This window comes from Podarcis pityusensis (assembly GCF_964106645.2).
Source record: "Podarcis pityusensis genome assembly, chromosome: 5".
Lineage (NCBI taxonomy): Eukaryota > Metazoa > Chordata > Lepidosauria > Squamata > Lacertidae > Podarcis > Podarcis pityusensis.
This window is the reverse complement of record NC_138032.1, coordinates 47,757,073-47,779,793: the sequence shown is the minus strand read 5'-3', so window position 1 is coordinate 47,779,793 and position 22,721 is coordinate 47,757,073. Positions and strand designations below refer to the sequence as shown.

The 22,721-nt window shown below is 42.7% G+C and overlaps 2 long non-coding RNA genes across 6 annotated transcripts; one reads left to right on the top strand and one right to left on the bottom strand.

Moving 5' to 3' along the window:
* Nucleotides 1–1,698: 1,698 nt before the first annotated feature.
* LOC308477422 lies at nt 1,699–17,181 on the bottom strand. 4 transcript variants are annotated; one of them, XR_013986546.1, is made up of 6 exons: nt 16,910–17,181; nt 13,038–13,163; nt 9,805–10,006; nt 9,142–9,225; nt 7,920–8,444; nt 1,699–3,738 (listed from the first exon to the last, which is right to left on the bottom strand). It is a non-coding gene; the product is annotated as an uncharacterized lncRNA (long non-coding RNA). The 4 variants fall into 4 exon arrangements; XR_013986547.1 differs by lacking the exon at nt 7,920–8,444; XR_013986548.1 differs by lacking the exon at nt 7,920–8,444 and having other exon boundaries at nt 13,038–13,160.
* A 53-nt stretch (nt 17,182–17,234) lies between these two features.
* Nucleotides 17,235–19,761, top strand: LOC308477420. Of its 2 annotated transcripts, none has more exons than XR_013986543.1 (4): nt 17,235–17,347; nt 18,812–18,999; nt 19,436–19,532; nt 19,636–19,761. It is a non-coding gene; the product is annotated as an uncharacterized lncRNA (long non-coding RNA). The 2 variants fall into 2 exon arrangements; XR_013986544.1 differs by lacking the exon at nt 17,235–17,347 and adding an exon at nt 17,354–17,543.
* The last annotated feature ends 2,960 nt before the right edge of the window (nt 19,762–22,721 follow it).

Sequence of the window (22,721 nt, the reverse complement as noted above, 5' to 3'; positions counted from 1 at the left end):
TATTTGGACCCCTCTTGAGATTTTGTTGCCAAACTTGGTGCATCAGTTCACAAGATAGAGGAATCAGTTAGGATATCATCACATGCCATTTTGAATCAAGATGGCAGACAGAAATGTTCCAAATTGCACTGATTTGTACATCTCTGAAAATATTGCCACCCAATTTATTACAAAGGTTCCTGAAGTCGAGGAGCAGCTTTTGGATACCATTGGACACCATTTTGAATCAAGATGGGCTACTGGTCCTTTCAAAACTACACTGATTTGTAGACTTCTGAAGATAATTTAAATGCTAGGCTGCTGCTGGAAGAACCCTATCCAGAGGAACACTTGGCATTCCCCAGAGCAAACATTACAGAGGAGTAGACTCTGACAATGAACAGCAAGGAGATACAGGTCTCTCAGGAGTCACAGTAGCCCAACCTCCTCTACAAGACACAGAGGGTCCCTGAACAGAATCAGAAGCTGAGACACCACCCAGTCTAGGGACCACCAGTTCCTAAAATGCAGGCCCATTCAGCTGCCAGATACTAGAGTACCCATTTGGAGAACAAGGACTCCTCAGGAGTAAGAGACTACTTGTGGGGAAGCTGTTTGTCACAAGTAGACCAAACTCTTCATGTAACCCAGATGGTCTGCAACTTTGCTGTGGGTGGAACTCTAAAGGTTCTTGGTTAAAAGCCCCCAGTTCCTGGCAAAGAATGCTAGAATGTCTTTGTACCAGCTCTTTGGCTGGCCTTTGTTTTGACCTTGGACTGTTCCTTGACCTTGTCTCTTGTGCTTTGACTTTGGACTGTGACCAGATCTCTCTTTTCAGATTGCCCCGTGAGTGGTCTGGGAACTGCTGGACTTGGTTTCATTCGAAAAAGGATGGTAACCAAATTTTTCATGACGGTTTCTGAGATCAAAGAGGAGATTTTTGTCTAAATACAGCATGCAGTTGAACCCAACAATAATCAAGATGGTGGACTAAATCTTTCAAAACTGCCCTGATTTTATCCACTGATTTCAAAACTGCGCTGGTCCCGCCCCCCCTTAGCAGTGCTGGGCTATACGAAGCACTTTCTGCTAGTATATTATAATACAAACTATTGTGCATACAGCATTTCATCTGAACTGGGCCTTGGTCAAAAACCATGCAAATGTGGCCTGCAGCAGTAAATCTATTAAAGTAAAACATTGTAAACTGAACTGCAAAGTCTCAATGCTGCTCCAGACTTGACCTAGCTTTTTGCAGATGTAAATATCGTTGCACTTAGTTTTCACACACTAAGGTAGGGGATAGATCAGGCCTGGTAGATTTGGCCTGGGTTCCACAGAGAACATGTTGCTAGGGGAGTGCTATAATAAATAAAGTGGTGTCTTTGTTACAACTCCAGACAGTTTTGATGGATTAATAGTACAGAACGATGTGTTCTAAAATGCAGAAACTAGCCGGTACTGTAAGTGCCACACTCTCAAATGCTACCATGTGCTTCTGTTGTTAAGTTCAGCTTCAATTGCAAGTTGTAGCAAGTGTGGATGTGTGTTCATGCGTCCACATGTATTGTGAGGGAAAAGTGCAGACTCTAGTACTGTTGCATAACCTTAAGATCTTGAAACTTGATGTTACAGGGCCAACCTGTGTAAATCAACAAAGAGCTCATGGATTGAATTCTCATTCATACAATTGACTAAAATCATGAAAGACTCAATGGCTTGTTTGTTAAATATATTTTTTTTATTCACTATGTGCAATTGTAATATCATCTGACTGCAGTAATCATGTCATGACAATCCTGTGAGACGGAATTTGAAAAGTGAACAGGACGGAAACAATGCCATTTGAACACAGGAAAGTGAGAGGGTAACAGTTCAGAAATACTTAATCTTGCTATCGTTTTTATGTGTAGCTAGCATATTGTGAGTGAAGGCACTGAAAATAAAGTTGCCAGTCTCCTTGGGCTTCTACATAACTGTCTAGTGTGGCCACATTTGGAAGACCGTGTACAGTTCTACTTGTTCCATCTTCAAGAATGATATCATAGCACTGGAAAAGATATAGAAACAACCACACAATACCTCAAAACACATCATATATACACATATATGTATATATGATGAAGTATCACCAATAAAATGATATGAGCCGTAGTATAACAAAGCCAAGAGGAACAATCAACTGAAAGCCTTCTGGAAGAGCCATGGTTTAGTCAAGCACCTAAAACAGGGTTGGGGAACCTGCTATCTCCAGATGTTGTTGGACTCCAACTCCCACCAGCCCCAGACATCATGGCCAACAGTCAGTATTGATGTGAGTTATGTAGACCAAAAACCTCTGGAGGGCACCCCATCCCTAGCCTAAAAGAATGAAATGTTGGGGCCTGAGGAACCTCCTCTAGGAGGCCATTCCGGGAAGCAAGTGAATATTGGGTACAAAGAATATTTCCAAGCTTTTCATAAAAACAACAGCGCTTTCTTACCAGTGGCCCATCTTTAAATCATCTATTTTCCTTGGAGGGTTACCGCCATTCAAATCCAGAAGTGACTTATCAGCTGGGGTAGAGCCACTAAGCTAGCTTCCTTGCAGGTGGGTTGCTGTTGCTTACTGGGAGGGAGGTGAGGCAGCAGGGAGGTTGGTGCCATAGAAGAGGGCTAGATTGATTCTGGCGGTGCATTTGCACCATTCTGACCTCCCTACTGCCCCACCCTTCCTGGTAGGCAACAGTGACCCAGCTGTTGAGAAGCTAGAGTACAGTCATACCTCGGGTTGAATATGCTCCATGTTGAGCACGTTCGAGTTGCACTCCGTGGCAACCCAGAAGTAATGGAGTGCATCACTTCCGGGTTTCGCCACTCGTGCATGCATACACTCAAAATGACGTCATGCGCATGCGCAGAAGCGACAAAAAGCGACGCGTGCATGCGCAGACGTGCCGTCACTAGTTACGTTTGCTTCTGGATGCGAACGGGGCTCCGTAATGGATCCCGTTCGCATCCCAAGGTACCACTGTACTGGCTCTGCTTCTGTTCGAAAATCTTTGTACATTTCTCCCCACAAATTTAATCTGTTTTGTAAAGTTTGCAACTTTCCATTAGGAAAGACCAACCTAGGTTGTTTTGTTTGTTTGTTTCGAAAAGCAATAAACATACTGTTAATCTTCATTGCATTCAACATGAGTGGTATTAAAATGGTGGCCTTGTTTGTTTTGCAGTGATGTCATCATCGGGCTATTTAATTTTTGTCATAGTTTTGGGAGACAGTTAGCCTGGGTTGTTTCTTCTCTCTGGTACTTGGAGTACTATCAATATACACGGTGCTTTAGAGAGCCCAGCTAAAAGTTTTACAAGCTACATTCTACAAACAAAGAAGAGTAAAAGCAAAGGAGAAAAGTCAGCTGTGGCCAAATGTGGACAGGAACAAAACACTGGCAAAATATGAAGGAATTACATTAAAAAGTGTCTTCACCGTTTGTCTTTTTGTCACTGAGCCTAGAGTTTTCAGGGTGAGGGAAGCAATCTGTCATCCCTGGCCTTAATCCATCAATATGGTCAATAATCGCCAGCAGAGTAGGAACCGGGAACCAAGCAGCTTCAGTGGAACCTCAGATATATAGAATCAAAAAAGGTTGTGCAAGTAATTATAGCAAATATATCCCTTTTTCAGGGGAAGGCAGTAGATCTGAACTAGGTGAAGTTCCAAGCAAAGCTGAAGGGCAGGCGCCAAGGCCCAGAAGGTGAAGAGGACGTGGTGAGGTTCTGAAAATAGAGGAAATGCAACTTAGGTACAGGAGCAGGAATACCATAACAGCCTGAGGTGCAATGTCTGACAGAGCCAATGGCTGGTTAATTAACATCCTACTGACAAGAGGAAATTGCAGCCACACTAGACTGTCCTGGCCACAGTTACTGTTGGCCAATCAAGTCAATAAATGTTGCATGTTGAGCTGCCAGTAAAGAAGCCCTGAAGTAGCTCATTAGATTTTGCCTTGGACATGAAAAAATATATATATATTTTTATGAAGGCCCACATTCTCTCAACAGGGATCTGCCAAGGGCTGGGTGCTGGGAGTGTGTGGAGCTATAGTCAGCAGTAGGTGGAGTTTGTCTAGAGCTCTCTCTCTCTCTCTGCCACCCACCTCTCTCTCTCATTGTGTGCTTTCCTCCCCTTCATCTGTTTGTCCGTTTTGCCTTTCTACACATCCCTCCACCTGCTTCAGTGGTGGCTGGTGCGCACTGGGGAATGGTTGGGTGTCTGGCTTCAAGCCCCAACAGAAGGTGGAACCAGAGCCAATGGGAGGCAGAGTCAATTAATTCTACTTCTACCCCCTCCCCTTCCCTGGAGTTAACACTGAGACCAAAGAAGGAAGAAGCTGACAGACAATGAAACCCCCTGGACTGATTGTAAGTAGCGGGGTAGGCAGGTGGGGCTGGCTGAGGGCAAACTGAGGTAGGTCTGCCTCAGTTTTTTAGGGCAGCCGCTGATTTCAGGGACTGGAAGTGGCTCCGCCCCACTGCAGCACCTGAAAAACCAAGGAACCAACAAGCCCACAAGCTCCCCTGCCACCCAGAATCCCAACCCCAGATGCACAGCAGCCACTGCACTAAAGACTTTGGTGCCTCCTACAGATCCCCGTGGTGCCAGACGCCCCCCCCCCCCCATAGTGCAGTGCCTGACATTCAGGTCACATCAACCTCACAAATTTGAAACAGAAATTTCTTTTATCTTTTCAATAGTCATGACTTCTCCCAAAGAACTCCAAGCATTGTCGCTTGTCATTGGCACTGACCTCACAGAGCTACAATTCCCAGCACTTTCCAGTTCCCAAGCTTCTCCATGGACTGTTAAAGTGGTGTAAGAATGCTTTAAATGTATGGCACAGATGTGATCACTGATCTTGTCTTATATCACTGATAGAAATTTTGAATTACTCATGTTCAGGGCTGCTAACTGGGAGATGCAAGAAGTGCACATGTACCAGGCCCCATGCTAGCATGGGCCCCATACTCTTGTTTAAAAAAAACAATGAAAGCTAAGTCAACTGGACATTTCTGAAGAAAGTTAGAGTACAAAAAGTGGAGGTAGCTGTAATGCCTTGGCACTCAGAAGGCAGCAATTTAGCATTTCCCACCCTGCCCAGCCCAAAACCTCTGCTGGGCACTAGGTTGGGGAAGGCTATCTGACAGGGTTTGCAAGAGCCTATAAGACAGTGCTGAATGCCTCTGCCTCTGCCCTAGCTTAAGATACAGCTTTAATTGCAGTGGGGTCAACAGCTGCTATTTGCTCCATAAAATGCATTTACACAACCAGGCTGCTAGAAGGCAGCTGTGGAAACTAAAGTTTACTTTTATGCCCCATCTACGATCTATTGGCTTCTCCCTCCATCACAGACTGACCTCAGTTCTTTGTATGAAGGAAATTCCTTTTCAGAGAGTGAAAGGTAGTTCATTCTCTGTGACTCATCCTCAAATACTGTGAAGAACACAAAGCACACCCCACCCTTAAGAATGTAGAAGCAAACGCTATGGCGGCTGTCCATTGAGGGAGGCAGTTAAATTCCTATCAAAATGTGAAATGAATAAAACCTTATAAACTCAGCCTTTGCAGATTTTGCCATATATTGCTGTATAATGGTGCTGTTATATGTCTGAATGAAAACAGGTCTAAATAAGGTACAGGTGTTCTTTAGAAGTAATTCTTTATTTTTTTAATTTATGTATTCAAAGTTTTCAATCCTGTCCTATTTATGTAATAAACTCAGTTACTCGGAGTAGCTTACAGAAATTAAAATGTTCATTGAAACTACATCCTAACAGAACAACAATATTGAGAAAAACAATATGAAAAGGAAAGAGGTTCGGAAGATTAAAAACTCTAAACAAAGTTCACCATATAAAGATATTCTATGGGAACGGCCATAGCAGAGTGATGGCCCATCTGCCCTGCATGCAGAAAATCTCAGATTCAATTCCTGGAAGCTCAAGTTAGGGCTGGGGGGCAGGGAATCCCCCCAAAAGGAACCCCCCATAAATATTCCCCCCATCTAAAGTCATTTCACTGCTTTCACTAGCATGTGTATTTACCCTTTTTGTACACACTGCTTGACTGGGGAAAACGCACTATAAAATCTGGGAGAGGGTGGATTTTGAAGGATGGCTGTGTTTCAGTTCATACATTTTTTCAGAAAGTGCGAATTTGGTAAGATCCCCTTCAGATGCGAACTGAACCGGATTTCTGCCCAATCCCTAGTTGAGAGGATGGAAGAGGGAGGGGAAAGCCATGCCTGTCACCCTGACCAAGAGGAACAGGAAAAAAATGTAGTGACATGATATAAATAGTTTTGATTTCCCAAGTGTCCAGTTGCCTCTCTTCCGGGGCATAGGTAAATACATCCATTAAAGAGTCCGCTTGCAAATGATTCAGAGGACAGTACACTGGCCATGATGATCTCTTACTTGAGCAAATGTGGAGGCACAAGCGTGTGTATTTACTGTGATCATCCGCTGAGGCCCTCCTCCAGTTCCCACCTCTCTTCAGAGGATGGGTGGATGGCCACCAGTGACAGGGACTTTTCTGTTGTGGCCCCTTTGAGCCTTCATTTGTTTTATGTGTTTCCGTGACTGTTATGCCACACCTTCCCTGCTGGATTGATAGGTATTCCCAGGGCACCTTGTTATCTCCATCAAGGAAACAGCTTCAAACAAAATATGTTTGTGTAGTAAACGAATAGAAAACACTCTAATGATACGAAAGCATAATGCAGAATACAAAACCTGGAAAGGATTATAGATTTTGATCACAGCTGTGCATCACAGCCCTAGGCATACTAAGTAGCAACTGCCAGTGAGCTCAGTGGTACACAGTGCTTTTTTCCTTTAAAAAAATGTTTAGGGGTACTTTAATTTTCCTACTCATATTGAAATACTGCCCCTCAATGAGGCCAAACTTAGATTCACAAAATGTTTAGGGGTATACATACCCCTGTGTCCTCCCAGAAAAAAAGCACTGGTGGTACAAACACACAAGTAAGGAAGGGTTTAAATGTAAACGCATTAAAAAGCTGGGGGCAATTAAACAAAACAAAACACACAGCTTTTGTTCAGGAAAGACAACAAGGTGGGTGCTGGGTCACTTTAAAGATGTTGTTATCACTTGTTTGCTGCTCTGGGCTCCATTGGGAGGAAGGGCGGAATATAAAATTGATAAATAAATGCATTAATAAATGCACAAATAAATGAAAACTCCCTAAGCAAACATACCTGTCTCAATCCCGTCTCATCCCCCCTCTATCCCTTAAGTGCCTGGTGATTTTTTTTTTAATTACCCCCTCCCATAGATTGATGGTAATTACAGAATGCATTTGATTGATCTGCCATTTTGTACAGTGATTCTCACAATAATTGTGTATCTGTTCCTGTTTTTCAGCTTGTTTTGCTTATACAGGCTTATAATTATGCAAGCCAACTAAGAGATCAAGTGAAGGAAAGGCAGGATGCACACCTTTAAAATAAATAATGGGTCCAACCCAGCGAAAGGTGAAGCCCCCTCCTCAAAGCCCCATTGTATTCAATGTGAGACAGATTTCATCACGTTCCTAGCACTTCAACTTAAGAGCAGTGAACTGGGTGACATATGCCCTATGTGGGTTCCAGGATGCTGTCTGGCAAAAAAAACCCAATACCCTTCCCCTATGCTGCAGTCCTGACTTCAATCCCCCTCTCCACATACACACACAGTGGCTGCTACTTCCAAAAGTTTAGAGAGAGCTGAGAGAGATTCATACATTCTGTTGCCACATCTCATTTGGCCCTCAGAGTTCAGTATCCCATGAGAGAAAATGGGAATGACAGACTATTGGGAGGCTGAATGACAGGAGGATTAGAAAATGTTTTGCACATTAAAGCAGAGATTGACAAATCGCTTTGACTAGCCTACTCACTCTTAAGTCAGTCTTCCATGAGACTTGTTTTGATGAGGCCAAGTTGTTTTTAGGAAGAGTATTCCTTCTTAAGTTGTTTATGGTTTGCAAAGTACTATATAATGAATTAAAGGATTTTAAACTGACACAGAGAGAGAAAGAGAGGAGAAATGAATAGTTTGGTGTCTCTTTACACTGCAGATGGAATCAGCTCTCCTCTTAGGTTGATGTAATGACGCTCTGAGTGTCCACGGCTCGGGTCCCTAGTGAGATGGGCCAAACTCTGTCTGCTAAAAGGTGAATTTTACACCACTCCTAGGAATACAGTGATTGATCCACTGTCTGGAAAAGCAGCTTAGGCTGGAGGGTAGAGAGGTCATTTGACATCACTCAAGAGCAGGGAGAAGACATCATGGTTTTGTGTATATCTGTTTCTTTACAAAGGCCCCATTTGAGTTCTTATTCTGAAGAGGGTTGCAACTGCAAGCCTAAAGGGTGAACTTGATCTTCAAATGCTGGACATTCAGTTCCACAACTATGGAAAATCTAAGGAAACAAACAAAGCATGCAAATCTGACCTTTCCTTATTTCCTGTCCCTTTGCTCACTTCAATTGTTCAAGGGAAGGGAAGTGGATTATTTGAACAATTTTAGTTTAGCTATGATTATCAGCCAAGAGTCTTGTTTCACAATCTAGTAATCTACACACACACACAATGCATGTGTGCACAGATGCATATATATTTTCATCACTGTTTGCATGTTAGATTCAACAAATCTATCCCTGTAAGGCAATGACTTCTGCTTGCACAATGCAACCTCCCCTCCTGCCCTTCACATTCTCAAATCTGCCCTGGGGCTCCTTCAATCCTTCAGAGTAGATTTGGGGGGCAGAAGGGTACATGGGGAGAGGAGAGGGAGTGGAAGTCCTTGCATGAACAGGAGAACTGTATTGGATTTGAAATAGTTTTTAAAATATGGAATTGTTTTTACTGTGAAATTGCATTGAGATATTCTATGGGAAACAATTTATAAATGTACTATATTGCAACGCATTTGTATCTGATTGTATCTGCCTCTTTCTTGCTTGGCAATAGAAGATAACATATCTGTTTTCTGCACTGCCCTCTCTAGGCTCTTGTGAAATTTTGTACATTTCGCCAAACATCAGTGTAATATGAATTGGCAATTCCAAGTTTGCCAGGGTTCCAGGTTGTGCCTTTTAACACATTGCAATGGCTTACTATGGGATGTGTCTGGGTTCCTGTCTTGCGTCATAATCCACCTCACATCTGTGGGAACGACAGAAGGGCCTCTGATGAAGAGACCTGCACATAAGGGAGAAGGTAATTATTGAGGGACCCTGCTCCAAAGCCATTTAGGGCTTTTAAAGTTAAAACCAGCATTTGACATTATTATTTATTTATCTCAGGGTGGTTCACAGCATAACAATATAAGACAGAAACACAAAATACACTATAAAAGCAAGAACAAAACAAACCGATAACCAGGCAGGGGGTGAGGGGGTTGTCACTGAACCCGGAAATGGACTAGGACCCAGGGCACTCATTCAAGGCTGGGAACATGAGTGCCATATGCCAGGTACGTAACCTAGATGCTATGTTTTATACTAATTATATTGTCTGAACTATCTTCAAGGGCAGTCCCATAGACTGTGTTTTGTAATAGTCTAAATGGTATGTCACTGGAGCATGAAAAATTGTGGCTAGGTTATCTCTGCCTGGACGAGGTCACAGCTAGTGCACCAGTCTTAGCTGATGAAAGGGGTTTAATGCCACCAAGGCCACTTGAACCCCTAAAGACAGGGACAGATCTGATTGAACCTACAGACCTTAAGGTGAAATGCTACCCCACTCCCAATAAACCAGGCACCAACTCTGTCTTACCAGTTTATTGACCCTCATCCAGTCCAATATCACTCTAGGCAATGGTTCAGCTCTTCCTATAGCATGATCTGAATTTGAAGCCAGATTATTCTGAAATGGTTTCTTTTTCAAAAGCAGCTGCTGAGGCCATCAAACTTATCAGTTGTTTGCAGACTCTCCTATTCTACAGCAGAGAAACACTTACTGGTTGATATGTGTGCTCCTGAAAAAAAAGATAAAAAGAAAGAAGAGGAAGAAAGAGGGAGGAATCTAGGCCTTAGAAACAGTGCAGCAGTCTAAACTGGAGCTAGTGAGCTGATTTCATACCCACTGTGGAGAGCTGGAGAAAATGCGTGTTACAAACAGAGTGCGTTGCCATGCTGTCCAACATCAAAGTGCTGCTACTGGAAGGACTTTTGTAACAAAGAAATGAAACCTCAGGACCAATCTGTGTCATTAGCCCCCAACCGCTCCAGCTTTGTTATTATGGAAATGTCCTCCTCAAATACAAATTGGAACTGTACAGTATAATTAGAAGAGCACATTCATTTATTTAGGAGTGAATCTCTTACCGTCCCCCAATATCTTATGTCTGTTAGGCTGCCATGTTTCTGGGGGACTCAGTCAAGGGATGTGGGTCATTATGTAACAAGATCCATTTCCTCAACACAGCTTTATTTTATAGCAGCGTTTCAGAGCCTTTTCAGGTGAAAATTGGAGCAGACCCCTTCTAAGGCATCACAATTGGTTTGGTAGGCACAACATTCTGCCAAGGGAAGCAAGTATTTAGCATGTTATTATTCCCATGTTGTAGGGAACAGTATTTACTGGTTTTATTTTTTTTCAGATTCTTGGTCAATTGCTAATTCACATAGTTTTCCAATTCATTTAAACACCTGTATTGTGTTTAGTTGCTATTGTTAATCACAGAAGACGAGCTAAAATAAAATCAAACCAGGTGGTCTTACCATTCTGTCAATGGGTGCTGATTATATGACACATACTTGCTTATGCAACAGAATTTGATTGTGCAGTGCATAATTAATTCTTGGAATTCATTGCTATGAGATGCGATGATATCCATTAACATAGATGGTTTTGGTGATGGACTGAGGTGAGGGAGGGGGTTTCCTTTCTGACAGGTACTTTTTTATATAACCCCCCCTTCCCCATCCCAATAATTATGCTAGGCTACCATCACAATGCTATCCTTCTATTTGGATGGATTTATAAAGCAAACTATGGGATGCGGATGGTGCTGTGAGTTAAACCACAGAGCTTAGGGCTTGCCGATCAGAAGGTCGGCGGTTCGAAACCCCACAACGGGGTGAGCTCCCGTTGCTCGGTCCCTGCTCCTACCAACCTAGCAGTTTGAAAGCACGTCAAAGTGCAAGTAGATAAATAGGTACCACTCCGGCAGGAAGGTAAAAGGTGTTTCCATGCACTGCTCTGGTTCACCGAAGTGGCTTAGTCATGCTGGCCACATGACCCGGAAGCTGTATGCCGGCTCCCTCGGCCAGTAAAGCGAGATGAGTGCCACAACCCCAGAGTCAGCCATGACTGGACCTAATGGTCAGGGGTCCCTTTACCTTTTCTATAAAGCAAACTGGCAGTGATCCCTCCCATTAAGCCCAGCTTTAGAAATATTAAATAGTAAGGAGCTTTAGGTTTACATTCAAGAAAGCACCATATCTTACAGAACTTTGTGAACTATCCTTTTAAGACAAAGGGGCAGCTTTAATAACTGTGCAGTCTAGCATGTGTGGAACATTCTATCGAGAAATTTCAGGGGTGGAGCCAAACACAGTGGCGACTCCTCCTCCTCTTCTTGGGACTACCAGGAGCAGGAGGCCACTTAGACCCTCCTTCCCCTCTGCAGCAGCAGCAGCAGCAGGAGGAGGAGGAGGAGTCAGCCTCTGGGGCCATGCCCTGCTCAGCACTTTGCCTTTGCACTTTGGGCACATGGGGAGTGGCAAGAATAGCATCTACCCCCCAAATATAGAGGGAGCTCAAAAGGACTCTGCCCCCAGAAACTGGCGCCCTGCTCTAGTGTTGATCTGTTCAGAATACATGGTTTATCAAGATTAAAAACCAGCAACAATTAGATAAATTCATGGAATATAGGTCTATCAATAGCTGCAGGCCATGATGGCTCAGTGAAGACTAAGCCCCACTGAACCCAATGGGACTTTTGAGCAGACATGTGTAGGACTTCACTATGAGAGGCATTTGGCAGGCCACTGGATCCAATCAGATTATTATTATTATTATTAGTGGGTTTGTTTTTTTTAAAAAAAGTAAACAGGCCTAGTAAACAGGCAAAGTTTCACACAAAGCTAAAAAGCCAGTGTAAAAACCATTTCTGACAGCATAGTTGTAGCATGTTTACTCAGAAGTTAGTTCCAGTAATGGGGCTTACTCCCAGGCGAATGTGCATGGTATTGCAGTCTAGAAGACACAAAGACACACTGCATACAAATGGACCACAACTTCCTTAGCCCAAGCCCCAGTTTCATAAAAGCAACTAAGATGATACTTGAGTGTTGCTTGATTTCAGCAAGGCTCGAGGGTTTCCACCTGCGCCAGAGAAAAATGCAGGGCCTTGCTAATTTGCAGATGTGAGCTAATGTTAATGCATATAAACATATGCAACAACACTCAAACTTATTCTTTTAAAACTGGCCATGTAGGAATAGCAATTAGCCAGGCTACTGGTAATCAGGTCAACCAAGTTTAACCCTATTTTGGTGGCACTGGGTTGGTTTTTTGTTTTTGTTTTGTAATAGCAAGTTCAAACGTTTGTGGGTTTCCAGTTCTTTGCAGAATAGAGGTCTCTGTTCCTTGGCTGCCTCTAGGCGGGCAATTTTAGGGCAATCTTCCATAACAGCTGCTCTGCTACTGGCAACTGCAGATCTAGATGAGGCTCAGGTGCGTTTTTAACCACCTTATCATCTACCTATGCTCACAGCAAGTCTAAAGGGCAAAGTGTAAAAGATTCTGTCAGTGTGGCACTTGTCATCTGAGCAGCTCTACCGGTCATGGAGCCATAGGCTTCAGTCAGCAGGGAGGAAATGAAACCTTTGCTCAATTACAGGCTAGAGAAACGTGGCCACATTTTCAGCCAAGTGCTACTTTGTGAAATGATTTCTTAGCCCAGAAAAACCATTTTAAATTCAGACTCTTTCATGAGCCATTAGATGGGGAGGAGGTCTGGAGAAAGAAGGGAGGGAGAGTCACTGATTGTGTTTGCTTACCATTGTTCCATGTCTGAAGCATGCTCCCATTCGGTGTTAACTCTGCAGTCCTAGGCCCATTTACCTGGGAGTAAGCCCCTTTGAACTCAGAGGGACTTACTTCTGAGAAAGTAGCTATGGGATCTGCTGTAAGAAAACCCAGATGGTATTTATTCTCAATAAATAAATACAAATGTGCTAATCAAGTGAGTTTGCTGCTCAGTAGTTCATATAAATCAGGCCTGCACACAGTGCTGGATCCAGGTTTTGGAAGCCTTGGGAAAGAGATTCTCAATAGGCCCCTTTTGACTTATTGTTGTCATCCAGTTGTTGACCAGAGAAGGAATGACTGCTGGGAGGAGTGCAGAGAGAAGCAACACCATGGTGCACCAATAGCAGCAAAACCAGATGTGTCTCTCGCATATGGGCCAGGGATTGCCACTGCGGATGAGAGCTTCAGCTGGTGCTTGCATTAGTGGCAAGTTGGGCAAGGCTGCCCTCCGGATACTATGGTTGCTGCAGCTTACCTGGACCAGACTGTGGCAAGGCAGCAGCAAGGTCAGGGCTGTGTGGAATGCTGGTGGAGCAAATCCAGCACTCCATCCAGGGCATCCTCACAGCCCCAACCTCACCACTGTCTCACCCCAGCATTGTCCAGGTAAGTTGTAGCAATGCCAGTATGGGAAGCAGGGCTCAGCACCTTTGACCTACCACCCTGGCCCTTGCTGGGTGCTCAGTGATGCTGGCCGTGCCTGAACAAGTTGAGATCCCACCCATCAAACCAGGCTTGGCCAAACTTGGCCCTCCAGCTGTTTTGGGACTACAACTCCCATCATTCCTAGCTAACAGGACCAGTGGTCAGGGATGATGGGAACTGTAGTCCCCAAACAGCTGGAGGGCCACGTTTGGCCATGCCTGCATCAAACCAAGTGCAGCACATTAGCCAAAGGATTGAGTTTGAGACTATCTACAAGCAAAGTGTGTGCTCTTGTTGCTGAGCTTTCCCACTAACTTTTAGTAGGATCAACAGGCAGCTCAGATGAGATTATATTAGACACCCTGATTAATGGTTCTGATCTCTTTTGTAGAACAGGTTGGTATTTTCTGGGCAAATTTTATATCTTTTGTTAACCTGCTATGCATGATGGCTCCTGTGAATGTCCGATCTTGCTTTTGAGCATGGGCAAGACATTAACAAGGGGCCATAATTCTATACCATCAGAAAACACATAATTATAACTTTGTGTCACATACATATTCATATTTTTACACACATACACTAGAGCAGATTATGCACAAACACATTTCAGTATACCAAGTATAACTTTTTAGTTATGGTTTTCAATGATACTCACTAAGAATGTGTCTCATATATATATGTGTGTGTGCGTGTGCGTGTGATATAGATATAAAAGTACATATGTAACTAGATATATATTTATATAGTATGTATATATATATATATATATATATATATATATATATATCACATCACTATATACATTGCCTAGCTTTATAAAACAGGTTAAAGTTCCCTCTTTGTTTGGCATAATTACTCAAAAAGAGGAAATGGAATTATTTCCTGCACTGCATATACTTTTATAAGGCATATGCTTATGTTTAAAATGTATTAAATATTAATAAAGTCATCATGTGTGTGTAATATATTTTTATATATAACAAGCAATATGCATCTCATATTCTGCTAGAATCTTAAAGCCTGTTGAGGTATGTGCTCTGAAATGCAATGCTGGAAAGTACACAGATATTCTAAATTTTTCCTCCGCCACACGACTGTGTCTGATTGCACGCTATTAGAGCCCAACCTCAAGCACAACTTCTGGTGTGTGTGGAAGGGGTGGGCAATGGGGGTGGACATGGCAAAGAGTTGGGAAAGCCTTTTTAGGTTTCCCCCTCCCCCGGCAGTTCATTTGATCAAAGAACATGAAAAGAACTGTGTGTGTGTGTGTGTGTGTGTGTGTATACCATGTATCATAAAGACACCACAGTCTCTGCTGTGCCGCTTTGTCCAAAAGGAATACAGACCCTAGTAAGTGTGCCTGGTACCCCTGGAATCATTATACCGTGGTATAATGGTTAGAGTGCTGGATCAGGTCCTGGAGACCCAGAGTTTGGGCCTGTCACTTTTAAAACTTCTAACCTCACAGGATAAAATGAGGAGCTTGCATGCTTCTTTGAATTCCTTGGAGGAATGGTGGGCTATACTTGAAATAAATAAATACATTGCCTCCTCTATTTAAAGGGCTGTCAGAGGATTGTCCTGCACTGGAAGGGTTGTCTGGCTTAAAGAACCAGAAGCAAGGAGCGAACATTGAAGTTGCCCATTCAGAGGTAGCACCAGAACACAAGAGGGAGGCGTGTGTCTAATGACTTGCACTCCTGTCACATGATGGGGATTATATTATTTTCATGACGCTGAGGCACGAGACTATTGATAATCTTGGCAACTTTCATGCCACCCCTTCCCATGTAGACTTGGGTTCTTCTGAGGTTTCAGACCTGGGCTGTGGTGCCTAAAATCTGCTGTTCCTGCACATGGCACCTAATGTTGAGTGCCTGTAGTTCCTTATGAACACACCCAAACTAACAACCTGCCATTATTATTATTTTTGGTACTCTAGTTTTTAAAAGGCATTGCTTTTTTTAGTCCATCGCTTTTCCTTTCATTTTAAAAGTGGTACCTAAGGTTTAGTCCAGGATGAAGCAGAATGGCAAGTGAATATAATTAGAGGTTCAAAGATCTGATTATACACTTGTGTACAATGTGTAAGTAATATTATGTTACCAAATAATGGAAGAGAAGGTAACATTTCAACCTGGCAATTATTTTCTTATGATACATCGGAGCCGTGGTGGAAGTGAGGCACTTAAAGGCAAGGAGAAAGGGTCAAAAAATGTCTGGGCTGCAGGAATGTTCACTGAAGCAATCCAGATATTTAGGCACCATCTGCTGTGTTGGAGTTCCCCATTCACACATGTATGTATGTCGCTACCAAGAAATCAAACCTGAGAACTCAAGGCTAAATATCTGAACTGATTCCACTACAGTGGTACCTCGGGTTATAGATGCTTCAGGTTACATACGCTTCAGGTTACAGACTCCGCTAACCCTGAAATAGTGCTTCAGGTTAAGAACTTTGCTTCAGGATGAGAACAGAAATTGTGCTCCAGCGGTGCGGCGGCAGCAGGAGGCCCCAATAGCTAAAGTGGTGCTTCAGATTAAGAACAGTTTCAGGTTAAGAACGGACCTCCAGAATGAATTAGGTACTTAACGCAAGGTACCACTGTATTAGCTCTTAGCTGATATGAATAACCTGAGGTGGCTGATTCATGAAGGCAGTTTAACATGGGCAACTTATCTCCTGTGGAACATGCAACTGTGAGCTAAATGTGGAATGGAGAATAAATATATTTTATATTGCTTGGTGTGTTTTTAGTGTGTGTCGGTTTTCATCCATCCATCCATTTCATTTATTTCATAAAATGTATACATCACTTGATTGTAAAAGAAACCTCAAAGTGGAATACAAAAAGAATAAAACAACAAAATAATCAGCAAAAAAAGAGAACAATTTAGAACCTTCCCAAAATAATTCAAATCAACGATAAGCTGAAAACCAGATTAAAACACATGTCAATGTTCTACAGGTCTGGAAAGGCTTGCCTAAGCAAAAAATGTTTTTAGCAGACGCTGCAAAGAGTACAGTGAAGGCACCTGCCTGATGTCAATAGGCAGGGAGTTCCAAAGTGCAGCTGCTGCCGCACTAAAATATCCATTTCTTACAAATGTAGAGTATTATGTGACAACTGTAACCACATAATTACATAATTTTATTGTTCCGTGGCTGTGCCATGCGGAAATTCGATCTTACCTGCTGAATTGAAGCTTGGTTAAGCAAAATCTCTCTTCAGATTCTCTGCATTTCTGATAAGATCTGATTCAGCGGATAAGATCAGAGTTTTGCAAGGCCTAGCCATGGAATAATGAGAAATGCTCTTGGGCCTGAGAAAAAGTAATTGGTATACAATATGATCAAAATACAGATCAAGCGAAGGTGTGGATGAGCCCTTACCCCTCCTCCCTAGGACTCTATGATTCAGTCCAATAAGTGAAAGTAGCTTAAAGCTGAGCTGAATTCTCCTCAGCTACCTTGTCCCCTGTTGTGGCAGTTGGCACAGAAAATTCTAGATCTTCTCCCTTTGGCTCCATTGTGTAGGGCATTAGCATGCATGCCGTGCAGAAAACTAGTCTGGGCAACTCCTTGGCATCATTTATTTATTGTGAGGAAAATGAAAAGGGGGATGTAAATGTAAGCAGCAGGGGCAAGGTGGGTGGGGGGAAGAGAAGGAAAACCTTTCAAAAAAAAGCCAATGGGGAATAATGCTCAAGGGAAGATAAAACAGATTCCTAACTCATCCAGAACAAACTCAGTTTCCCGTGACTAGTATGTTGCTGTTTTTTACCCTCGACCCTCTTAAATACACTTCTACCTGACGTACCACATAGTGAGTAAGGGAGCGATGCCCCTCTGCCTGGCTCAGTGATGCCCCATGTTGTGAGAGGCTTCAACCTCCCCCTCCCCACTTTTCTCCTCCCTGCCACACTGATTTTGTCTGTGAGTGTCTGGGCAGCCAGTCTGCACTTTGTGGCAAGGTTCAAGCAGACAGCTAGACACGCAGGCGAGCCATTCTTTGAGAACGTGGCAGAATGCCATCTGCCGCTTCAGAGTATTTCCCCCCCTCCCTCGTCGTCCTTGCACTCCTTTCCAACTCTCACACACGCATGGCCCTGGCTTTTGGAGACATGCTTACCAACTGTCAATTAGCAGGCCTCAATACACTGGAAAAGAAAAGCAAGCTGCCTCATGACAATGATGGCATGTGGGGTGTGTGTGTGTGTGTGTGTGTGTGTGGACTCTGTCACCAACACATTTGCCATGAAACTCGAGCCTTAGAAGGTCCCTGACCTTAAAAAAGAATCCCAGCCTCTTGGTGCTTTCGATGACCTCCTCTCCCTCTCTGCTTCGTGCTTCGTGAAAAGCTCCATTGTGATCATTTTACGCAGCAAAGAGATGGCGATGATCTCATAGGTCTGGGTGAAAAGGGACCGTCGTTGCTCAGTGCTGTTGGAGTGATCTCATTGGTGTGCTGGGATTAGGCAAAGGGAGACCATCTGCAGAACTTTTAAAAATAATTATTATTGGTGACCGTAATGGGGATGTTGTGTGTGGCATTGCCTGGCTTTTCCCTAGTTTCTTTGGGTACGGGAAAAGCGGGGTGCTGTTGCACTTGGGAAAAGGTTCAGGTGTACAGGTGGGAAGTAGGCCAGGCTCTGGCCAGAGATGGCCCAAGGTATTCTGCTGCCTGAGTTTCCCCTCTCCTCTTTGTCCTTCATTGTTTCTCTGCTGATATAAAAGAGCAGCACAGGAACAAGTATGGGAGAAACTAACAAATGACAACTGAGGGGCCCTGGGGTTCTTAGCAGAAAGAAATGAGAGAAAATAAGAGAAAATTTAAACATATGGACATTTTGCATTGTGAAGGATTGATTTGAGAACAGACACCCGAAGGCATTATGGGATGAGGGTCGAGGAAGGTATCATACACCAGCACCAACTCTACAGTCCAATTTGTGGGATGACCAGCCTCATATAACCAACATGTTTAAGTCTAACAAATGCATTAAGGAGTTAAGATCATGGAGTAAGCTGTCCTGCCAGGCTTAGATCACTTTGAGAGAGACTAGGTAATCAAGCCTTTGTTTACCCCACCAGACTACCAGAGAAGCTCAATGTTTGAGGAGGTGCTAGCCGGTTACTCCAAGCTCAGACTGCATGGCTCTCACAAGTCACTCTTGACTTCCCATACCAATAATTTAGGAAGCTTCACCTCTTTGAAATTAAACTAAGTTTCACCGTCTGTGCAACCTTTCTGGAAAATGAGCCTGACCTTTGGAGATTTGGTAAGTAAACAGTTTTTAACTTACTAAATGTGTGGTCTTTTCCTATGTTGGGGGAAGAGTATTATTTTTGGAACTCACTTGGAAATACATATTGTAAAGGTCCATGCTTACTTTCATCTTTACCGTACTTTGCTGTATATTTTGCGATTTAAAATCTCTGCTGTTGTTCTCTCACCAAAGAATATTTGCCCCAAACTTGGATCTTGTCATCCAAGGAATTATTCTTTTTATACCTACTTTTTACCTTGCCAGCCAACACAATGTAGAATTGAGCTGATTTCAGTTGACTTAAGTATGTTTAACTTGCTTGGATTGCGTCTTAGAGTCCTGAAAGTGACCTGCTTCTTTGTTCCACCAGTAGCAGAAGTTGATGGAGAGTGCTTTTTGGCAGACAAATCTGCCGCCCATCCCTTGACCATTATCCCCTTTTTTCCAGGAACAATAGAAGTATGTTTGTCCAAGATGAAATCTACAAAATGGGCACTTATTAAGATCTTCACATCTGGCCAGTTATTTTCTTTTTCTAGTTCAAGGTAACAAAAATAAAGAGATGACCTTTTATATTATGTTATTATTTTTTTACTCCCAGGTTTTGCTACCTTGTTTCCTAATGGTTGTCCTGATTCCTTGTTTTAGGGCAAGAAAATGATCTAAATAAATAGATTTTGACAGGAGGCCAATTCTGCTGCCAGAATTACACTAATTAAATATGCATAATTCTCTTAATTAGAAAAAAAATAAAATAAAGACCAGATTAAGGTTTCTGCTTGTACAATTGGTTTTCCTTCATTTTGGAACTGGATTTCTTTTCAGGAAAAGATGTCTATCGGTTAAAGAAACATTTAAAAACCCAGCTGGAGTTGAGCAAAGTCCTTGCTCAGCAGAGTCCAAATATGTTTATGTGCCAAAACATACGTTACCACAGGAATTTTGAGATCTAGGTCAGAGATTCAAGCTTCAAAATATGTTTCCAGAGTAAGAGCCCATCGGCTGATGTCTGAAGAACACAGTAACACCAGGGTGGATGTGGTAGTAACTTTCCCAGTTTCATTGCAACTAATTTATGATCAGTGAATAAAATGGAGGGCTGGGTTCCACCTGACATGCTCAGGCACTGTCTGAGACAGCCAAATCCATCCCCTTTAAACTCCAGACGATTTTAACAAACCTCTTCCAAAGGAGGATGGTGTGATAAAGATGAGCCAGCCTCAAGAAACGGACTTGAATGTTAGCCACAGAAACTGTTAGGCCAAGAAGCAATTTGACTGAAAAGCTTTTGTGGCTACGCCAGCAGCCAGTTCAACTACTAATTGCTTTTATTTTATTTTTTCCATAGTTGCTAGCCATTTTCACACATTTATAAGCAAGGATGGTCTTCCCCATCCTCATAGCCTTCACCCCCTTTTAAAGTCTAAAGAGGGAGAAGGAAACCAATAATTAGTAATAATAGTGCTAAAGATGTATTCTTGGACAGAAGGCTTTTTGTGCAAGAAACTCTGCATAGGCATGCATAGATTTGGCTCACGTTTCCCCTGCTCTAAATTACAGCCATGTCCTCAGAGCTGGCACATGCTTCTTGGGAAGCAGAGAGGCATATAAACAGAGGGTTCCCTCGTATGGGACGTTGCCCTGGTTGACCTGCAATGCCCCATCCAAGGCAGTTAACGCTGCTTTCAAAGGGTGCCTAGTGTGGGCATGCACAATTCATTGTCCCCCCAAAGCACTTCAGAGCCACATAAAGTATGTTTTGTGTTCTCGAGCTAAGGTTCTTCTGAGCAAAATGGTATACGAGTGGATGCTTCAAGAAATTTAAATGGCCCCCTCTGGAGTGCCATTTGTGAGGCTGGCTTGGTACTTTGAGAGAGTAGTTATTGGACACGGCGACAGATGGGGCAGCAGGACGAAAAAACATCTGAAAAGCTTCTGTGCCCTAGTTCCCAAGCCCACAGTAGAGCTTTCACATGCATCTTCTGCCATGTGTAGTGGGTAGAGCCAAACTGGTGCCCTCCAGATGCTGTGGACCCCAACTCCGCTCAGCCCCAGCAAGCATGACCAGTGACCAGGGAGGATGGCAGCTGTAGCCCACAAGTTCTGGAAACCACCACATTAGCTGCCCTGTGCTACAGGACTCATCTTGGGCAAGCCATAATGGTGGTAATCTGGAACAGGGACCATGAGACCTTCTATGGAGGCCCCTTCTATCAGTTCCAAAGCCATGTTTGGTTGGCTCAAGTGGGAGACTTTAGAACTCCCTACCTAGAGAGGTTTCTTCTTGTCTTTCTCCTTGCTACAGTGATACCTCGGTTTTCGAACGTCTCCGTTGACTAACGTTTCAGAACTCGAACGCCGAAAACCCAGAAGTAAATGCTTCCGTTTTTGAAAGCACCTTGGAAGTCGAACAGCTTCCGTTGAGTGTTGCTCAATTTTCTCAATTACTGTATTTTTCCGTCTATAAGACATCCCCATGTATAAGACGCCCCCTATTTTTGGGGACTCTGATTTAAGAAAATGGGGGAGGGGAGATACTATCCGTGTATAAGACGAGCCCAGATTTTGTACATTATTTTAGAGTAAAAAAACATAGTCTTATACATGGAAAAGTACAGTAAATTTGCAGACTGCCCTTTGCGCCTCGGTTTTTGAACGTTTCGGAACTCGAACGGTCTTCCAGAATGGATTACGTTCAAAAACCAAGGTACCACTGTATTCTGGAAGGCTTTTGGCCTTTATAGAGGCAGGATCCTATAGCTTCACAACATACATTAATTACAATCAATCAAATTTTACTCCAGTTTTCCATCAAAAGGTTTTATATTGGGAATAGTACCAGGAAGCCTAAAGGAAGAAGACAAGACCTTATATTTATACGCAACAGTAGCCGCAAGGCTATTGAATTGCGAAAAATTGGAAAAGCGGTATTGTACCAACAAAAATAGAGTGGCTTGCCAAATTATTGGAGTACTACAATATATCCAAAACAATGGGAGAAACTGGAAGGATCTCAAAAGAGAAGATAGATAGGGACTGGAAGGTGTTTAAAAGATACTTGCAAAACCATATCGAAAAATCAGAACTCCTATTAGAATGAACAAGTTCTGTTTCAAATACTGAAATACTAAATAAGATGGATAACAATGTGTAACAGAAAAAGAAGTATGAAATTAGGTTAAAGGTGTGTGAAAGAAAGTAATAGAAGTGGAAAGAAATGGCAATTAAGTAGATTGGAAGTCAAACACAAAGGTGGGGTGAAGGGTGGTGGATGGGAAAATGAATTATTTGTGGGATTGAGTGTAGGTATGTTTGAACACTTTTAAGGATTGTATGAAATGTATGTTTGTATGTTTGTATATTTGTAATATATGTGTATTAAAAATTCTTCTTAATAAATAATAAAAAAAATTATTAAGAATTTTTTTTAAAAAAAATTACTCCAGTTTTCCATTCTGGCTTCTTAAATTATCATAGTGGGATTTAATGGTTATTTAATTGCTGTTTCTGTCCATCACTGTTTTCAAAGGATTTTGTTATTTTTGTAAGGTGGCTTGTATCATGAAGAAAACCCAGGGTATGAGCATTTTGAATAAAAAATAAAGCTTCTGAACAGTAAAGAAAAGTGGATATATTTTCCCATGGCATTATCTAGCCAGGGCAGACTTCTTGTGCTTAAGGGGGACAGTCAAGCACCCAAGGTAAAATGTCACCTTAAGACGGTGCCTCTGCCT